This window comes from Cuculus canorus, chromosome 5 (assembly GCF_017976375.1).
Source record: "Cuculus canorus isolate bCucCan1 chromosome 5, bCucCan1.pri, whole genome shotgun sequence".
Classification (NCBI taxonomy): domain Eukaryota; kingdom Metazoa; phylum Chordata; class Aves; order Cuculiformes; family Cuculidae; genus Cuculus; species Cuculus canorus.
The window spans coordinates 63179779-63200294 of record NC_071405.1 but is presented as its reverse complement, the minus strand read 5'-3'; the positions used below and the strand labels follow the sequence as shown (position 1 = coordinate 63200294).

At 36.1% G+C, this 20516-nt stretch overlaps 1 long non-coding RNA gene across 21 annotated transcripts in view; it reads right to left on the bottom strand.

Annotated features, from left to right (window-relative positions):
- Positions 1-20516, bottom strand: part of LOC128852335 (uncharacterized) — a 42465-nt gene that overhangs the window by 21510 nt on the left and 439 nt on the right. For 8 of the 21 annotated variants that reach the window (XR_008450113.1, XR_008450114.1, XR_008450111.1 and 5 more), the window contains exons 2-5: positions 15385-15648; positions 14828-14933; positions 7065-7372; positions 4299-5268 (exon numbers count right to left, since the gene is read on the bottom strand). This is a non-coding gene — a long non-coding RNA (uncharacterized LOC128852335). Of the gene's footprint in view, positions 1-1021; positions 5269-7064; positions 7373-14827; positions 14934-15384; positions 15649-18520; positions 20513-20516 lie in introns of those variants that run through there. The other 13 variants (XR_008450126.1, XR_008450125.1, XR_008450123.1 and 10 more) reach the window with 7 other exon arrangements.

Here is a 20516-nt window from a genome sequence, read left to right as displayed (position 1 = left end):
TCTTCCAGTATCTGATTCTGAACGGCCTCAGTAGGGGAAATATTACTATTTTATCAAAGAAAAGGCTGATCATGTTCTACTGGGCATCTTCAGGAAAAGATCTTTTCTGTAGAGTCACTGCAGAATGCTTATTCTACAGATATAACTAAAAGGCCAAAGTCTGATTTAAGATGTTACAGATTCTTTTAGTCTTTTCCTAACCTCTGCTACATACATGTTTTTCACCAGTTTATGAATTGTTGAATGCTTACCCAGTTCTTTAGGAGATACTTTAAAAATAGTATTTCTTTTTTTAAAAAAAATTTATTTGACCAATCTTAGTTTTAACTACCTTTTTGTATTTTCTTAATTTTTAGAGACATCTTCATATATTCAGTCAAGGATGAGGAAAGGAGCCACGGCAGTACAGATAACAGAGATCTCAGCAGTGTGTTCTTAAGGCTCCTCCAAACATTCTGGTTTATAAAAATAGTGTGATTGTACATTCCAGCAAATACATAGTTCTTTCTGGTAGAAAACCTTGAGGAATAAATAAAATTTCAATTTTTAACTTCGTCTATTAAAAAACACACTAATGAAATAATTTCTTCTCTTTCTATCCTGCAAAGATTTAAAGCAGATCTGTGCAAAGAAACAGAAATGGACCTTCATTACATGAAATTGTTAAAGGAAATTCCTGTTCCATTGCCACAAATCCTTTCTCCAACAAAACAAGTTTAGCATTAAAAACCTCTGTGCTGTGTTCACAGTTATATTAAGTAATCATAACATGAATTTAGTAACCGCTGTTAGACAACTATGGAAAATTAAAAGAAATCTTAAAAAATAGCTCATCTATCATAAAAGAAACCTCAAGATATCGTATTTTTTTTAAAAGGTCAGCTAAAGTACCTTAGCCAGCCCCATTGATAGAATTACAGTGTTACAAGGAGACAGCACAGAAACAAAACTGCATTTTCTTACTGATTTTTCTCTCGAATCCAAATCCAAAGTTACTGAAAAAGAGAACCTGGGATATTGAGAGGAAAGAAACAATTCACTCAGTGAAAAGAGGCTCATATAGTTTATCTTAGTTTAGTTTAGAAGAATTAAAAAATTGCATGCATGAAGTTAATGGAAACCTTTTGTTTTGCTTCTCCTCTGATTTTAATAAATCTAACTGGTAAGACTGATGTATGCTTGGAAACAGCTCATGCAGTAGATATTCATGATAAGAAAAGTAACTTCAGATTTATAGAGCAGATTACAGAACCTTAAAGTAACAGTTAGTTGGAATCAACTGGGTAGTGGTGAGAATTTTTCTATCAGGTGGCAGCAGATCAACATCTATAGGGAAGTCAATAGCACCAAAATTTGCCTGAAATAAAGTAAAAGAGCAATTCTGATGAGGAATTACAGAATGAGCATATGTCTGCTCCACATGAATACTAAACTTTGGATGAAATTTTCCTTGAAAGAAGAAAAACATCTTTTAATATTTCCTCTTTTGCTCTGGACTATCTGCTCCACTCTTTGTAGTAATTTGTGAATCATCCTTCAGGCACCACTTAACCTATTTAAACGCAAAAAGATGATTTTGGAATACTATCAAAGCACTTACTGAATAAAAAGAATCATTCTGCTTCAGCAAGAGATGTGTTTTTTATTATGCATGTGAGGTGTTTAATTTAAACTGCTAAAATTAAACAGGAACATCAGAGGAACAGGAGCATCAGAGTATTAAAATTAGAATTAGAATTAAAATTAAAATTAAAAACTAAAATTAAATCCAGTATTATAGTCCCGTGAAAGATCTTTCCCTGCACAGAACAGGGTTATTTCCACAATAATCTCTTAGGAATTCAGCAATACTTCCTTGAAGACAACGGATGACTTTCTTTGATTTCCTTTTAGGCCTGTCTTGGTTTGGTTAATAATAGATTTTAAAAATGTAAATATACGCTTAACTATTTCTCTTCCTTTTCACAGTTTGATCTGTTGGAAATCTAGCTTACCAAAGAATCTACACTAGCTTTAGCCATTAATATACAGACAAAACAATGTCTCTCATATCAAAAAGGATGCGATTGGATTGTGTGCAACCTGGGGAATTCAAATCTCATGTCAGCAATAACTAACAATTATTTAATAATTAATTAATAATGACTTTTTTCTTTTTCTTGCCAAATACTGGATTACTAAATCAAAACAAATTATATTTACAGTGCCAAATCCAAGATTAATGGACTTCTTCACCTTTATATTACTTTTTCTTGATTTTCAGTCCACTGAAGTGGCCATACTGGAATGAAATTAGTGTGGTTTATGGGACTGGAACTAAGAGTCAAGAAGAGATGAAAATGAACCTAGAGTAATTTACAGGTCCCTTAAAAATGTGCCTCACATTAAAAAGAATAAAACTTTTAATAACAACCCCTTCTGATAATGTGAGGTGTTATTCTAAGTTATTGTAACTCTTCTCTTCCAAAGAAATACATAAATATCTGAAAATTTGTTTGTGCATATACAGTTCTCTCCAATTGCGAGTTGTACAGATGCATAAAAATGAATGATCATACAGAACAAGACAGAAGAAGATGTCAAATCTATTTCTTACACTTGATTCCTAACACTTGTTTAGATTTTATTGTGGATTCATTAAAAATCAGTGACACATGAGGAGCTGAAAACTGGAGTTAAATTTTAAGACTGCCATTTTTTAAATAAAGTAATAAATGAAATAATGCAGGTTAAAGATCAATCCAATTTTTTTAATTGAAAAAAGTCAAATAATAAAGTAAAGTAGTAGAATAATAAATGTTATTGGCTGAACAGTTAACAGAACAGTACTTAAATGCATCGTCCTTGTACTTCCAGTAGATGGCAGGTATAGTACTTCAAATTTTTAAAAACTCAAAACTCCGTTCTTAATTTTTTAAACAATAAGATGCTATTATCTCGGAAATCCTACTTATAATACAATAGTCTTTCAATATTAATGTATTTTTACATTTAATATCCTTAGGGAGGAAATATCAAGAAGAAAAGGAATATTTAGTACAAACATTAAACACTAAAAGCAAATTATAAAGTAATTAAAATAGCAAGTACACTGAACAACCCTCATAAAGAACTGGAATACCTGGAATAATATTCACAGTAAAACAAAGTCCACAACTGGCAATCTTAAAAGGAATTTAAAATAAGAAACTTTGTATTCATTTCCTTTTTTTTTCATAAATCTGCCTCTGTTTAAGACAATGGATGTATTTTTTCCATCGAGGAACTTTCAATTTTACATTATGTGTCACTGAAAAATGAAGAACCATGAAATGACAGTCAAACATGTACAAATGCAAATATTGCAGCAGTAACATTGTCAGCCAATCCAAGATCAACACACACAAGAAACGATGACTTTTTTTTACTGCAAGATTGAGCAATAAAATCCTACTTACAGCAGAAGAGTCCTCCCTACTCACACAGCACAGGATAGCTAATATTTAGCTACAGATTACAGACATCAATGCATCAATACCGACAGGGGCATGAAGGATTGAGAGCAGCCCTGCCAAGAAGGACCTGGGGGTACTGGTGAATGAAAAGCTGGATATGAGCCAACAAAGTGCATTCACAGCCTGGAAAGACAACTCTATCCTGGGCTGCACCAAAATAAGTGCGGCCGGCAGGTCAAGGGAGGTGATTTTCCCCTTCTGCTCTGCTCTGGGTGGACCTCACCCGGAGTACTACATCAAGCTTTGGAGCATCCAGCACAGGAAAGACACAGACCTGGTGAAGCAGGTCCAGAGAAGGGCCACAAAAACCATTAGAGGGATGGAACACGTCTTCTGTGAGGAAAAGCTGTGTGACTAGGGATTGTCCACTCTGGAGAAGAGAAGGCTCTCGGGAGGCCTTATTGCAGCCTTTCAGTACTTAAAGGCAGCCTGTAAGAATGATGGGGACAGTAGAGCCTGTGGCAGTAGGGCAAAGGTAATGGTTTTAAACTACTGGAGGATAGCATTATTATTACAATGAAGGTGGTTAAACACTAGAACGGGGTGGTAGAGACCCCATCCCTGGAAACCCTGAAGGCTGGGCTAGATGGCATTCTTAGCAATCAGATCTAATTGAAGATGTCTTGCTGCTCATTGCAGGAAGGTTGGACAAGATGACCTTTATAGATCCCTTCCAACACAAAATAATTTATGATTCTTTGATTCTACGCACAAAACCTTTTATTTTCATTCCATTGTTCAGTATGCTATCCCATACCTTCTTCACCGCATATTACTACAACTTCAAACTACTCTGAAGCCTACCTTATCACCTTCTGTAAGTGTTTTATTTGCGTGCTCATCAGTTTCGCAGTATCACAAACACCACATTATCTTGACCAAGGTTTGGTTAGTTGACTTTTTGATATCATCTCTGTTTTGAAAAGGGGGAAATTGAGCTGTTTTGAGATTAAGGTCAAAAGCATTTGCAAATGTTCATTGAACTGTCCGACATTTTTTGAGGTAACGGTGGTGCATGTTAAGCATTATAGAATTACAAATGTGTTAAAAAGAATTTTTATTCATTTTCATTTCAATCATGAGTGCAAGCTGAATGCAAAAAAGGACAATTGCATACCTAGTGACAATTTCTGAGATTGATGGCTTAAAGGAAAAGATTTACATTACACACACTGCCATTAAAATCACCACCTAAATACAATTTTTCAGGGGTTTCCCCAACTTCATCATGAAACCACATCTTGTGTTCTCTCTGTTCTCCACCTTATTTCAGCTTCTGCACAAAACAGAATAGCACCTACTTTCTAGTCGGTTTCCATAGACATATGCTGCTTGGTCACAATATTGAAAGGTGGTGGAATCATCCCATAAGCATGTTTACTGTTCTCGGTTTCCCCACTCAAACTCACTGTATGAATATTGATTATTCCACTTATTTTCTGCCTTGTAGCTCATATCCCCCAACCACCTCTCCTTAAATTCCAGATGGTTTATCTTTGTTCTTACTTAATCCTATTGTCCTCTAACCAATATTAGCATTCTTCACTTTTACAGAGTCAACACTGAACATTACGAAGCATCTAATGAGCATGTACAAACTGAAGGTTCCTACAAGCCTCTTACCTGAATAAATTTTTGTGTTTCAAGGAAATGGGAAGACTTCCATACAAATAAAAAAGCTGCCAAATCTCATTTTCTGCTTTTAAATAAGCAAATTGCCGAGTTATTTCGAGGAAGTTTCTTACACGCGAACTTATTCCTCTCACCTTCATTCCTGGAAAACATGCAATTAGTTTTGGCTGAATAAAAAATTGTACAAAATAAATTCTCATACAGGTGCCAAACACAAAAGAGTTCAATGAAATGGATAAATTATGTCTTATGCAACAGATAATAGAAAAGTAACATTAATAAAAAGCAGGCAAATTTAACAAATTTAACAAGCTGGTGATCACACCAGCTCTGCACTTAATATGTATTCATGAAAGCACATGTGGTAGGAATAGCCTTACAGAAAAAAATCACTTCTCATAACTTTCCCAGTGTTTTGTCTGCACTCTGTCAATTTCAGCTTTGCTAATTGCAGTGACATCATCGTTTGGATCACAAGAGTTGGTTTGGTTTGGTTTGAGTAGAACAGAAATTTCTAGTTAGGCCAACTATGTATTTAATATAATTTTATTTATTTATCAAAAAAAAGTACAAAAACACATTTTTTATACACAGAAGGAACAAAATCAGAGATATAATCTTTGTGCATGTTGCCATGTCTCAGCTAAGAATCAGAACAAAAAGCTGCTCCCAAGGCATTTTGGTGTTTTTTGATGATCGGGCTCCTGGCATTTCTTTGGAATTCTGTAATGCTTCATTCTTTGTGGTACTTTGTTCTGCTCCCCTCTCACACATACACACTTAACATGCAATACTATATCTTCCTTCATCCCTCTCCATCTTCTAATATATTTTTAAAAAACACTGACAGGTTTCCTCTACTTATGAATATTAACTTCAGTCATCTCCACATATTTGGTCGTTTTGTTTCACACAGGGAAAATAACCTTCCCCTGAGAATACAGAAAAAAGCTAAGCAATAAAAGACTTCAATAAGTAGCCCCAAACAATGTTCAAGCAATAAAAGACTTCACGAAGCAGGCTAACGCAATGTTTGCTACTTAATAATTATGGCAAGACTCTGTCAGCCTGATTCAGTCCAGAGTTTTGAAACTATTCCCTGTGAACATATTACTGTTAAAAAAAGACAAGAAAGAGAGAATGGAGTTTTAACATGGCACTCCACAGTCAGTTTATTTCACAAGTGTTGAAGGCTAGTTGAGAAAGTGGAAAATTTCTGAAGCTCTTGTCACATGCTCCAAATATGTCAAACAGATCTAGAACTAAGCCTCCAAATGTGTATTTAGGGATAACACAATACAACAATAACTTTTTTTCACATGTATTTGCATCACGATATTAGTAAAAGTATCCTGAATGCTCTTTGCCTGCTACAAGTAACTGCGGAGTAGTCCTGAGGAATTAATTTCTATTGTGTGTTTTTATTCTTTTTTCCATTACCACTCTGCAGGGCCACAACATAGAAAATTGCAGGAGGATTTTCCCATAATGCAAGTCTTCAATATACCACTAGTTTATAAAGCAGCAAGCCTCCTAGAAGTTACATGACAAAGATTAACACAAAAGATACCAAGAGGGATATCTGAATTCAAATTATTTTGTGAACTATCCTGTGTACTTTAAATTCAATATAAATATTCTGCTGTGAGGAATTATCAGTAAATAATATCAGATGAAATTATTTAAATATTGTCCTAGTTTTTTCTTGAAAACTGAAACCACAAAAAAACCCCTAAAAATGACGTTATTTGTGTAGTTTCAATAACCGCACTCAGAAACTTTCCTGTATTGCTAGCAGTCTAGGAAAAAAAAAAAACACCAAACAACAATAAAACCTGAAAAAGCAGATTCAAAAGCTAAAACCAAAATTCCTCACAAATCACAGTTGTCAGTATTTTGAGTAATTTTACTGACAAACTGCACAAACAGTTGTACTACCTTCTTTCCTCTGGCACGTTTGTTGCATTCTTTTGTCATCTCTTCTGTCAGCAGAGTATAATAATAACATTTTTTTTCTCTCCAAACAAGATGTGCTTTTACTGAAATGTTCCAAGCCGCTATACACGTGTAGTGGAAACGAAGCTCAGCCTAATCAGTTTTCCTCCTTCCTCAGTGACAAACACAGCAGAGTATCACCATCTCTGGAGGCTCTGCCCAGTCGGAGTTCTAAAGCAGCCGAGGGCTTCTTGTTTACTTGTAGATGTCAGAAGCAAGTTTCCTGTTCTCTGGAGGGTTAGGCCAAAAATCTAATCACAAACACATGCATGGAAGTGGGAGCCATTAGTCTTAGGAAATTAAGTCATTGAACTAGGAGGAAAAAAAACTTTGAAGTAGACGTTTACTGGAATTTACAAAAAATCATTATTTGATATACAGCAGCTAACTCGCTCTGAAATTGAGTGTGACCAGACTAACAAGACCATTTCGAAAACAGTATCAAAGCCTTTGAAAAGCATGAATGCTCGCACAAAATCCCCAAGTCATGATAGCAAAATGTAAGATGGGAGAACATGTATTGATTTCAGCATCCCTGTATAGACAATGGAAAGAGACAAGCAGCTCCAGAGGGTGAAGCAGTTCATGAAACACGTAAAGGTGCACATCTCACCTTTGTCTATCTAAGGAACTCAAAATAATTCATTTATAGGAGACTCTGCTAAGTGCTTTAAGGAACATAGGACTGATTTGAAATAATGGACAACAGCATCTAGAGTTTCAAGACTTCAAAAAGCTCAGGGGGTCAGATATAAAGTTGCTTGGCATTAGCGTGGGCCAGATATAGGATTTTGCATGACTTTTCAATAGCACTGGAACACAGAAGGAATACTGAAGCAAAAAAATTAAAGACAAACTAGCTTAGTGTGCACAGACTTAGGCATCTGGGATCTTATTATTCCAAATGCTCCTGAAGTCACAGTAAGACTGGAGTTTTAAATGTGAGCATCAAATGAGAAGAAATATTCTCAGTCCTCGTGAAAGATTTAAATGTTTTTTTCCATATGAAAGAAAGACAACAGAATGAAGAAAGGAATGTGCATTTGAAGTGATAAGGTTAAAATCTTCAAAGATGATCCTGGCCACACATTTATTCTAAAGGAAACAATTTCTTTTCTGACATCAGAGTCCAGTAAATTGTCTGTAGGTCATAGTAGTCTGACACGAAGCTGGAACCTACAGGTTTTGCACATAAACTAACCTATTAAATTTGTCTTCACCTCATTATGGCTAATTTAATTCCCAATTTTTCCAGGATAATTATATCCAACTGCCATGCCTTGTCTTACAGTAAGGTAATTCTTGGAACGAAGTATACTAACAATTCCCCTGTGTCTATTACAGTCTCAAATGTCAAAGACTGGGATGTGACATAGTTGGATATTTCAAATACAGCGATTTGTCAGTCCCTATGTTACAATGCTGAATTTTTTATGATCACAATTTGTATTGTCTGTTTTGATTGGGTTGTAGTCAGAAACAATAAAAAGATCCCATGTCTGTTAATTAGGAATTAATTACATATAAAGAGCTGAGTATTGAAGACTGATTTGTCTCCATTATCATGTCTTCTTATCCCTAATCACCATTTTTCCCCAAGGCAGAACTATAGCAGTATTATGAAGACTTCTGATGCAAAGTAACCCATATATCAAACTTGGATCAGGAAACATGGTGGATCTTCCTTTTATTCTATCTCTCTGATGTTTAATTCACTGCAAATTAAGCAGTGAATTAAAGGAGGACAAATTGCTAGACAAATGCTGCCCTGAGTAGGCTGTTCTTTGCAATACACATATTGGAATTTAAAAAAGTTCAAGTGCATCCAGAAAGAATGTTTGGAAGTTTTTAATATCAAAAGTAAACTTGTATAATATTCACAAATACCAGAAATTAATTACAGACTAATCATGCTGGTATAAAAGCTGCTGTTTTCAAATATGCACATTTACAGGATCTCAAATAATTACAAAATTATTCTTTTTCTTTTGCAGAAAGCTTTCTGTCTGAGGAAACATCTTTAAGCAGATTACAGTTAAGTACAATACATTCTTGAGCCAAGATCACCTAATGATTCTCTTCCAGCTACTTCTTAAACTTCTCTTTATCATGAACAGACATTAAAATATGTTATCCAAACTTCCTATTTATGTGTGATATCCAAGGCAAACCCTAAGTGGATGAATTTATTGTAATTCATATTACATACACATATGACTGTGATTGTGGAAGTTTGTTGATTTTCTGTGAACATTTTTTGTCACTGAAAACGTAGTACTGTGGAAAAAGAACAGAATATGCATGCATATGAATGAAAATTTGTTTATTTAGAGTTTAAAATATATTGAAATCCCTATCAAATATTTACGTAGAGCTTTCAAAGTTCTAATAAAATGAAGCGAAACGTAAAAATAGTGCCAATGAATGCAAAAACTAAAATTAATTCTATAGACTCAGCTAATACTTTGAAAGCACCTTTTCAAAATGGTCACAAAACCCTGTCTCTTTTCTGAAAACAGCAATCTGTGGGATAACGTTCATGAACATCATGGAATTCCTGTCCCTCCATGCTATTGTATTCCTGAAAGGAGTAATGGAAGCAAGCTCAGACCTTTGCCATGAAACACTTCAGTTATAACAGCTGAACTTTATCCCAGGCAGAATAAACTTTTGACGAAGAGTTCTGGCGGAAATGTTGAACATTTATCTTCATGAACAGTATATAGGATAAATGATCCAAGTGATCTTATTTCAAGAAGCACTTTGTGGGTGATAACTAGGGAATTCAGAGATTAATCCAGCTTCTTACCATATATTTAACATAAAGATTCAATTTAATCTAGTGTTATAGATGAAAGTTTAAATATGCCAGACTCAGGAAATTCAAAATTCAGGTTCTCACAGCTGCTGGCATTGAGCTGCTTTGCAGAGATGTAAAATTTTATTAGAACAATGCTATGAGTATATGTGGCTGCAGCTACAATGCAGTTAAGTGACAGTTGCTGTGGAAAACATAACATTCAGTTTCCTGACTTCTGCACACTGCTCACATCTTCTTGAATTAAAATAAATATTTGTAATGAATATAATATTTGGCATTCCATACTGAATTTTTTTTGGCCTTTGGAAAAACGGATGACTTTCAATGGAAAGCACATATGTCATCTACTAACTGCTGACTCAGTTTAATGAAGTGCTGTATTTTAAATGTATTTCAAATCTTTAAACGTATTAATAGCTGACATTTTCACTTTGTGGTTTGTATGTTTTGTCTATTGAAAAATGTCTAAAATGGTAACGTAGTCAAAACTTCAACTGAAATCCCTAGGGGAGGTGGGACCGATTGAAATGAGAAAAAAATTTTTCTGATCTCCTCTGTTTTCCCTCCATAGACCCTGAAGAGTTTCCAGTCCAACTTTGTACTGGTGTGATTTGTATTTGCTTACTTTGAGATAGTGCATTGCTGGTTGAAGACTCACATAATTTATGAAACTTAACTGAATGTATTTGACTACTCGGGTGAATACAGAGAAGGAAGCTTATGATGAGGAACAGCTGCGAGGGTCTACGAAGCATGAAGATCCATCACCCTACAATTAAAGATGTGAGTCACTGTAGAGCTGATAAATATAATTAACCATTTCCTACACCACATAACCTGAGATTCGGCCAAAGTTATACAGACCAGCTGTTCCACGATCCCTTGACCCCAACTGTCATTGGAGCAATTAATATGGACCAGCTAAACAGGACCACCTAGGGTTTTAATGAGTCAAGCTTTAGACAAATGCCTGTTTTTTCTTCTCCGTGAGGACTTTCACATCTCAGTTTCTTAAAGAAAGAAGACACAGAGCTACGTAAAAGTATTATTTCATTAAACTTTTTCAAATCGGTCAGATTTATGAAAAAAATGTGTAACATGTTAATCTAGACGTTTATAAAGAACCCTCTGCACTGTCATGTGCTTAAGTCTCAATTGAAAGAAGGTTTCCACCAACACACACGCATGCACAGCCTCCTCTTCAGAGGTGAGCATACTCCTTCTTTATTGACAGAAGGCAGGCTGGGGGGAGGGAAGTCATAATTGAATTAATTTGATATTGGTGACACCTGAATTCAATTCAGTGCACTGATATGAACTAAGTTTTAAATAAATTTAGTTATGGCCCTGTAGCTGGCTAGCTGCAAAGCATAAAGCTTATATATATACACACACCAGTTTAAAGCAAGATTACATACCTGTTTTCAAAAGTATGAACTACAAATGTGATTCATACCATGACTCTCAATACAGGAATAATAGTTCTGCTCTGCTGTAAAAATATACTTCGTAACCAGTGAGGTATTTAGAGAGCATGGGATGAGCACTCAAAAAATTCTAAAATACATTTCTCCTTGAATACCTGCAAAGTAATCAGTGGAAGACCACTGATTTGTGTCCTTAGCAAAGATTTGTTTTCAAAGCAGGTCTGAAAGATGTGAACAGGAAGGATAGGTCTTTTTACTTTTAGAAATATTAAAAATAAGCCTGTATTCTGACCCATAACTACAACACGAAAATAATGTGGTGGCAAAGGGACAAACAATATTTACAAAAATGTATAGCCAACAGGCTGAATGAAATCACAAATATATGTTATCCGCCCACATCATAGAAAAGCTTGAACCCCTATCTTCAGATTGTCCCACTTACGGTCCTTCTGAAAGCAAAAATCCTTTTCCAGATGTACAATTCAAATAATTCAACAGTTGCTGAATTAAACCAAAACAGGAAGTGGTTTTTCTTTAGAAGTTTTGGAGAGCTTCCTGAAGCTGTATTGTGTTGCTTTGATAATGCATGAAAACTAACCCTAACATCACAAAGGTTATTGAAGACTCTTGTTAGTCATGATCAATAATACAGGAAAAAGTAAAATCCTTCCTTGTACTGTGTGCTGCAAAGTCAGCTGTAGTTTGCCCATTGAAACAAGTAACATTTAAGAAATCTATATTTCGATATAATTTCACATTGTTATATTCTCCTATATACGTGAAAGACATTATTCTAATCAAGTTATTTTTAAGACTCTCTTTGCATGCTTCATTTTCTCAAGGTCCACTAAATTTAAGTATAATCAAATACAGTTAATCTGTTTGAAATGTTTTCATATTCTACCTCGTGATTTCCTTGTTTGTATAACCCAGGACGACAATGCTGCAGCATTGTGTGGGGCTTCATGTTAAGATGTTTGTCAAGGAAAAGATGCAACTTCTTTGCTATGTGATTAATCCTAAATTGTTGTTGAAATCGTGGCTTTTATTACTTAAGGAAGTATTCAGCAATAAGTCTTTTTAACATGTAGTTAATTTTCCTATCTTGGAGTAAGGCATAGGAAGAGAGGGTTAGTTTTCTATGTGTATTTATAAGGTTATCCTAAATAAACATATGATGCAATTGGTGTAAAAATGAACTTTCATTATTTGCAAGGCTTGTATGGAACAACTTTTAATGTTCATAGAGTATGTAGTCTCATGGTTTATCAGTCTTTCACTTATTGAATAGGAAAATGAAATGTAATGTTTCTTAATGTGAATTCCAAAACGAAAAGTCATGACAAAATGAAATTAAGATTGTGAGACTGTAAATAAAAAGGAAAATATAGTTCTAATTACCTTAAAACCCAGCCAGCTGAATTGTTCAGGTTAATCTTTTTAAAAACTAAACATTTTCAAGTAAGAAACTGTGATACACAATTGTAGTACTCCTTAGAAGAAATTCCTTTCCTGTATATCTTCTGTCTTTCCATTTTTACCTTCCTCTCACCTGCAGGTTACTTGGTATGCCCTGCAGCATTCGACTGCTCCATCGTCTTCCCTCCTGTGTAAAATACTAGGTCCCCCTCAATGTTATTCTCTGGCTTTCCAGTTTCATGCAGTGAAACCAAAGCAGCAGCAGTAAGCAACTCCAACAAACATTAAAAGATCAATGACAATTTAGGTAAGAAATCTATTGATTCCCTGTTCCTATGTGCAGTCTCTCTTAACTCATTAAATCATTACAAGTAAGGAAACTCACAAAAAAGAATGGAGGAGTGGTGTTTATCGATTGTCTCATATCTATTGTCTCAATTATCCCACCTAAGTATTACCTGGGCCTACATGCGGTCTTACTGTTCATGCAACAGTCATTAAATAATTTAGGTTAACCATAATTTAATTTATTCAAATTATATTGTACACCAAATTTTGTGGTTAAAAACATCAAACCACATAAAAGTGTGGTAAAATTAGTCACAATGGGACTAACTAGCCTGACAAGCTCAGTTAGCATCTTTTTAAATAGCAGAGCAGAAAGTCAGTGGTGATTTCAGAAATATCTAGCTCCTAGATAAATTTCTAGCTCAATTTTAAAAGTGCCTGTAAACCTTTATCCTTTCCATACTATCAGACATTGCTTAGATCACAAATAAAACTCTGCCAGCCTTACTTACTTACCCTTGGCCACTTTGCATGTTCTTTACTACGACTCCATAAGCTTTGGAGACAACAGTTGATGGATAGTTAACAGTTTATACCTCTCTTTCTTTAGTCTGTATCCCTCAGAAATAGTATGCCACCTATTCCTATAGATCAAAATCATGCATCAATGACAACATGCAGATCTGATTCTGCATGAGCAGTAAGTAGTCTCATTCCCAGAACCTGGATTATTTTTTGAACTGTCAAAGACTTTCAAAGGAAAGGGAGAATTTGAAAGAATTTCAAAAAGGGAGGCCTGGACAGCAGCCACAAAAATATTAGTGTTAAGTAACAATATAACTGGTTCCTGATGTGAAAAAGAACACAAGTTTGTAAATCAGTTATGCTTGTATGTCCTAATAAGTGAACAGTACATCAAGAACTTTGCCATAATAAAAAATTAAGTTTAACTAAAATACAGTAGAACCGATTTTCAGTAGTGTATGTATTTTACCAACTGAATTATCATTTTATTTTCAAGAAAACTATCAGAATATAGAAAAAACATTAGCTGCTTGTTGAAAATTATCTCCAGCTAAATACTGAAAATCATGCAATCATTTATGAAGAGGAAAGAGCTGTTATAGACTATCACAAAGACTGACTCTCAGATCTGGAAATTTCAGGTTGCTGCAGCCCAGAATTCTGAATATCTGTATGACAGTGACATTCAGGAGACTGTCTAGTGGAATGGTGCTACGTAAGAGATAAAAAAGTGTCCTTCACACAGAATACACTATTCAGAAGTCACCTAAGAAGTAGCATTAAGACATTTCTGAATAAAACGTGTGCTGTGTCTTCCTTCAAGATACAATGATTACCTCATTTCCAGTATCCTGATAATGGGAAGCACATCTCTCACAGAGTACCAGTGCTCCTATGAACCAGAGAGCTTGCACAAAGATACATAAACAATGCCAAGATACACATACTTATCTGAATGCATCAGTTGTTCTGTTGTCAAGCCATAACAAACATGCTCAAAGGATACTTTGGGATAAATGGAGCCTGTCCTATCCCTAAATTTTTAAAGTATAGTGAGGTCCGTTTAGCACACAGAGGAAAGAAAAACCCAAAACACCAAAAAGCCTCCTCCCTCCCAAACCAGAACACTTTTTGCTCAAAGAAAAGAAACAAGTATGTAGATGTTTGACATAAGAAACATTTATCCTGCAGTATTATCAGATTCTATTTTAAAGTTAGTCTACATTGTATGTCCATGGACAGTTTGCCCAGAGATAGACTTGCAGAGGCAGAAAACAGTTTTGTCAGCCCAGGTCAGATTTTAACTTCCATTCCTAAGATATCAAAAAACTAAAAAAAAAAAAAAAAAATCTGATTTTGTTTTTTGTGATGCATTTATAAAAAATACTACATTGAGTTGTCTCTGGTTTTTAAACCTGAGTTTTGAATTTTTAAGCTTACTGTTTCTAAATGCATTGTCTTAATTATATAAAACATTTAACATAAAGTCATGGAAGGTAGCATTCCAAAACTTTTCTTTTACAAATGTTGAAGCAATTTCAATAATTGGAAACTTTTGGGAGATTTACAGACAGTATTCACATTAACCAATGTTACAATATATACATATTATATATATCTTAAAATGTTACAATTTTGTCATGGAATTAAGTAGCTCATCGGAAAATCCTTAACCAGTTCTACAGCTAACATCTGCTTTTTCTTTCCAAACAAATACACAGGAGCTAATCTGTAAAGCTACTTTGCCAGTATTTCAGGTTATCAGCTCCACTTAACTTACCAGTTCAGCCCCTGACACAATACCAATTCCAGATCCAGTGACATCCATTCGTATTTCCAACTCTAGTTTACTTTTCATCAGTCTCCCAGATTTCTTCCCAAATTTCATTCCATTCTATTTACTAGTCTGTCTTTCTTCTTCTTCCTTGGTTATTTTTTCTTTTCTAATGCTACGCTTTTGAAATGAAGAACTTCCACTCCAAGTGTCTGCTTTAGAAGAGAAGTTATGGGAACACGCATTTCACTTTAAACATCATTTCAGCATCTGAAAATAGCAGAAAGAAAAAATAGTTTCACTCTTGTAGACCTGTCTTTATTAAAGCATGTTTTGCTGCTTAGTGAAAACGCAAATACCACAGTCTGCATTCAATTGTAGAAACAGGAGAAGTTCACATATTCCTAGCATGAACAGATTTGGCTTAAAGTTCAATGTTAAAATATAAATCTACATAAAGAATATGTAAACCACATCTAGAAGCAAGAGGTACTCCTTGTAAAATTTAAGGTTTCTGCTCAAGTTTGTTGGTTGGAATAGACAATACATTATCTGCATCTCACAGATCATAATATAATGAAAAATAACTTCTGGAAACATTGATCCACTGCCAATAGAAAAGATATATTGGATAAAACTGTCCTCCATAATACCTTTTTTTGCATGCAGGTGGTGAGTGCAGTAAGGTTGTTAGTAACAATGAAAAAACAAACCTAGTAAGGGGCAAAAGAAATTACAGACTATTTAGATAATTTCTCAACTAGTGTTTGATAAACCTAGAATATCTGGTTATTTTAATATCTCGCTGAAGCAATCACAAAATGATAACTACTTGCCTTAGATTAGTGCATGGGCGAGATTATGGAAGATTCAGAGTAGAAAAAAGTATCTGGGGTATTACTGATATATGAAAGTAGTCTAAAACAATAAAAATTAACAAACAGTAGAAGAAAACAGTAAAATCAGTATCAATCCAGCACCAATTTTTTGTAAAAGACAAATCACGCCAAACTAATAAAATTTTCTCCTATTAAAGAGCATAAGCAACAGGTGTAAGGTATTCTGACTGATGATATTTTTGACATTGTCTCATAAACCATTCTTCTGAGCAAACAGAGCAAATCAGGCTGGGAAGGAAATATTATGAAGTGAACACAAAAGCAGTCTGGAGCTTACCATGGACTGTGCTCTGGATGCAAGTCAACATGCCAAGAAACTGGGCTGCTTGAAAAAATAGCATTGGGATGCCTAATCAAAGCAGTAAGCCTAGAGGTGTGTGTGTAGTTAAGGAAAGTGTGAAATGAGGCAAACAAAAAGAAAATCAGTGGTAGAATGCAAAGGAGAGCATTGGCCTGATTCAGCACCAAAATGTTTCTTAGCCTACTTTAACATTTGATCTTTTGTTGCCGGTTGAGGAAGTAAATTTTCAAAGATGAAAACCTGTTGTTGTCTTCAGAAGTGGCTTGGAAAAAAACCCGTCTTCTATAGGTTCCTGCTCTGTGAAGAACAACAGCCTACAAAGTCCAGCAGAGGTGAACAAGTGCAGGTGACCTAAGGAAAACAGGGCTTATGCCAACTCAACTTTCTTCCCGGACAGATGATTCCTGCCTTCTGAGGTAGAAAAGATACGTCTTTCAAGGAAGAAACAAAACGAACTATCTTTACATCTCTGAATTTGTGTGCTCTGTAACAGATAAAATCTGCCTGTCTTTTTCGGATTCCATTAAGAACATTACAAAGAGACAAAGGCGATTAATTATCTTGCACTCTGACCTTGGGAAATAGAGAAGTTACTGCTGCACTAAGCCCAACAAGCTAGGGTGTGAGTAAACTCTCAGTCTAAATTTGTAAACATTTCATTTTCAGAGTTAAAGTTTGACCTATATTTCCAGTCTCAACTTCTATTCAGTTTCCAGAGACTGCTGCTTCTTATTGCTTTCTCTGCTTTAATCCTATTCTTCTCTCCTTGCCTAAATACACTGTATTATCAAGAATACTGCCAAGTAACCTATTTTTCAAAACACTGATCTAAGAACTAGGTATGATATTCAAACATCCACCTCACAAAACCAGTAGTAATCATCTCATCATAATCACCAGTGTTCTATTCTCTATGTAAAAGCATCAGAACTAAATTTTAGGTCAACAACTTTCAACCTAAAAACTAACATCATCTATGACAAAGAAACTGCCCTACAGAACATCCTCCATTGTTTAGGCATATCCTGCATTATTCTTCGCTAAGTGTTTGACATTTTTTTCAGTTAAAGCATATGCATCATATAATTGCTTGTGTTAGAAAGCAGAGAGATATTCTGTTCCGTTCCAGATTCCTCAGCACAGGAAGAACATGGATCTGTCGAAGCAAGTCCAGAGGAGGGCCACAAAGATAATCAGAGGCATGGAGCACCTCCCATATGAGGACAGGCTGAGACAGCGCGGATTGTTCAGCCTGGAGAAGAAAAGGCTCCAGGAAGACCTTATAGTACTGAAAGTGGGCCTATAGGAAAGCTGGGGAGGGGCTCTTTATCAGGGAGTGCAGTGACAGGATGAGCAATAATGGTTTTAAGCTGAGGATTAACGGTTTTAAGCTGAAAGAGGGTAGATTTATATTACATATTAGGAAGAAATCTTTCTTCTTGTGAGGGTGGTGAGACACTGGCACAGGTCGCCCAGAAAAGGTGCAGATGCCTCATCCCTAGACGTGTTCAAGGTCAGGTTGGATGAGGCTTTGAGAAACCGGATTCTGTGGAAGTTGTTCCTCCTGAAGGCAGGGAGGTTGGAGCTAGATGATCTTTAAGGTCCTTTCCAACCCAACCCATTCTACAATTCTAGATGTTGAATGGATGTTTCAACTGGATGTTGAAAAAGCACCAGTTATATCACAGATAGAGAAAAGCAGAAAGCAATAAAAACTTCGAAGAGAAGAGAAGAGAAGAGAAGAGAAGAGAAGAGAAGAGAAGAGAAGAGAAGAGAAGAGAAGAGAAGAGAAAATTCAGTCTATACAATGTAGTAAGCTGAAAGAGGTTTCAGAAAGGCATCTAAGTGGAGGGTCAAGTCTACAATCCACGACAACACAAAGACCACTATTCACCCCTTCACAGATACAGAGTAATTCAAAACAACGTTACAGCAACTGTACCTTGGAGGCAGCTGGGAGAGGTTTCCATAATGTGATGTTACAGTGATATCCTCCGCTGACTGCTCTCTTCCCTTACTTAGCTAGATTAATAAACTGTGTAGCCATGTGTGGCAAGCTCATTTTTTCCTTGCAAGTTCATGTGGTGATTCCTGTACAGCTTAATCGATCTGTGTAGATGCAGTGAAACCTAAACTTCCAGAACTTTTTCCAATTGTGCATCCAGGCATACACATTGTATCAGGTCACAGGGAAGAGAACAGACAGCTGTGGGTGGCCTTTTCCCCTCCCTGGCATCAGTGTACTAACTGTCCCCTCTGGAAGGATCACAAAATAGATGACATTTCAGTTGGTACAACCAGCCAAGTTGAATCCCTTTATAAATAACATTTGGATATGACTGGCTGACACAGCATTAAGGAAGTCCTGCCCTCATCTATTCCAATTACAAAGGTGTACTCAACGTGGCTGATATACTGATCAGATGACTTGGTAACCTACGATTTTTTTAAAATACTGCAATCTTTCTTTTTTAAGAAAAACTTGTGTCTATGTCTGCACAGAGGATATGGATGTGGGTTAGTCACAATCCATGAGCTCTATCACTAGACTTCACATAGAGGAGAAAACCAAGGATATATAATTCTCAACATTGCTACTACCTCACCTGCTTGGTTATTTTAAGAGTTGCAAAAGAGCTGTAACACAGTGTACAGTAGCTAAGGTCATATTCAGCTGTCATTTACTCCCCCTTGAAAGCAAATGTCATCGTGTGACTCATGTTGTGAATTGCTTGATTATGTGACCCTATAATTAAATATGGCAACGACAAGAGAGAGGGGGACAGCTCACCATCCCATTATCATCAGAGCCAGATCTGCTTTTGCCACAGTGAGGTGGAATGAAGAAGCACTCAAAGTAGTCGATGACACTTATGACACCACTGCACTCAAGGATCACCTGAACAATGAAGCAAGACTGCAGGATCTTCTAGTACGCTTCTTTCAGGGAAGAAGCAGGAGCTACGGCACTCAGAAGAAAGCTACTGCTGGCCACTTGATGCGTCTCTGGCTTTGTATTTGAACTTATGACAGCCATTCAGGGATGGCACTCGGACCTCACCCACCCTTCCTGCTACAGATTCACACGTTGACCTTACAGTTCTCCGATGCTGAGCCTTGGCTGGGCCACAGGATCATGGGTAGTTGTAATGCCTTGGCTGGCTTTGACCTGCGAGTATAAACATACGTGCTCCAAAACATCCAAGCACCAAAACATTTAGTATATGTGGAGCTGTTAGGGAGCAGTCCATCACAACGCTAACCAGCATAGCCATGGTACACTAATGTACTGAAACTGATCAACTCCTAAGAAAATGCTACAGACAACAGCAAAATTAAGTATGATTTTCAACAACAAAGCCAAAGAACATGTTTGAATATGATTATTACTCCTCATGTGATAAAACCTGCTTAGTGGGACCAGTAATCATATTATTTTAGAGTGCTGACATTCTCAGATCTGGCAGCGCGTAGAAGGTGCGGATTAAAATGCAACAATTTCAAAAGGAAATTCACCAAAGAATAAACAGAATGAATTACAGATTAATTACATAGACGGTAAGGTGCTGTGCATGTGCCAATCCAGGTGGGAAACAAGCTGAAAAGAGCAAAATGGGTCCTAATAAGGACAGCTGATCGAAGTGAAACAACACTGCAGCTGCACATTGGGCCAGAAAAGCTGTCTGTACAGAAACAGGTTGTAAATTTCATCAACCACTGCACTTAGTACCGCCATCCTCGCAGGTGCCATGCATATATCTTGAAAGTTTCTCCGTTGGTACCTAAAATACTGGCGTTTCCCTTACTTTCACGGGTTTTCAATTGGAGACCAGGTATGGGCTTTTCAGACTAAGCGTCGCCTGCCCTCACAGGGATGGGGCTCGCAGCGATGCCGGGAAGAGCAACTCATACTGGTTTTAACTGGCAGGGAGCGCCTC